The sequence below is a fragment of the Pteropus alecto genome, unplaced genomic scaffold (assembly GCF_000325575.1).
Source record: "Pteropus alecto unplaced genomic scaffold, ASM32557v1 scaffold155, whole genome shotgun sequence".
In the NCBI taxonomy this organism is placed as follows: domain Eukaryota; kingdom Metazoa; phylum Chordata; class Mammalia; order Chiroptera; family Pteropodidae; genus Pteropus; species Pteropus alecto.
In genome coordinates, this window is record NW_006438113.1 from 620,894 (window position 1) to 621,432 (window position 539).

Sequence of the window (539 nt, forward strand, 5' to 3'; positions counted from 1 at the left end):
AGGGGCGGACCTCCGGGAGACGGGGCTGCGCGCGCGCACTGGGAGTACACCCGCCGCGCTCCGCCCCGGACGCGAAAGGAGCCGAGCGCGCGGCGGAAGCGCCCGAAGGGTCCGCGGTTCCTGGCGCCCGGCTGCCGGGTGGGAGGGCCAGCCGCCGTCAAGGGGGCGCCGGGCTGCTGTCTAGGGGGTTTCTTCTCCGCTCGATCCCGCCAGCCCCTCCTCACCAAGAAGCCCCACTGCCGCCGTCGTGGGGCGGCTAGTCTCTGGAAGCCGTGTCAGGCATACACGGTGCGTGGGACGCACGGACACCGCAGCCGCGTGCTGCGCGCGGGCCGGGCCCCCTAGGACAGAGTCCCTTCTGGCGAGTCCTTGGTGTGGACTACTCCGACAAACTCATACTCCACTTGAGCGCCAGTTGGTGGGCTGGTGAGATAAGCCTGATCGCTCAGAATCCACACACCGTGGTGTGGCGACAAAGAAAACACATGTAGCCACACTTCAGCCATTATTCACCCACAGCGCCCCGGTTTCTTTTTCTG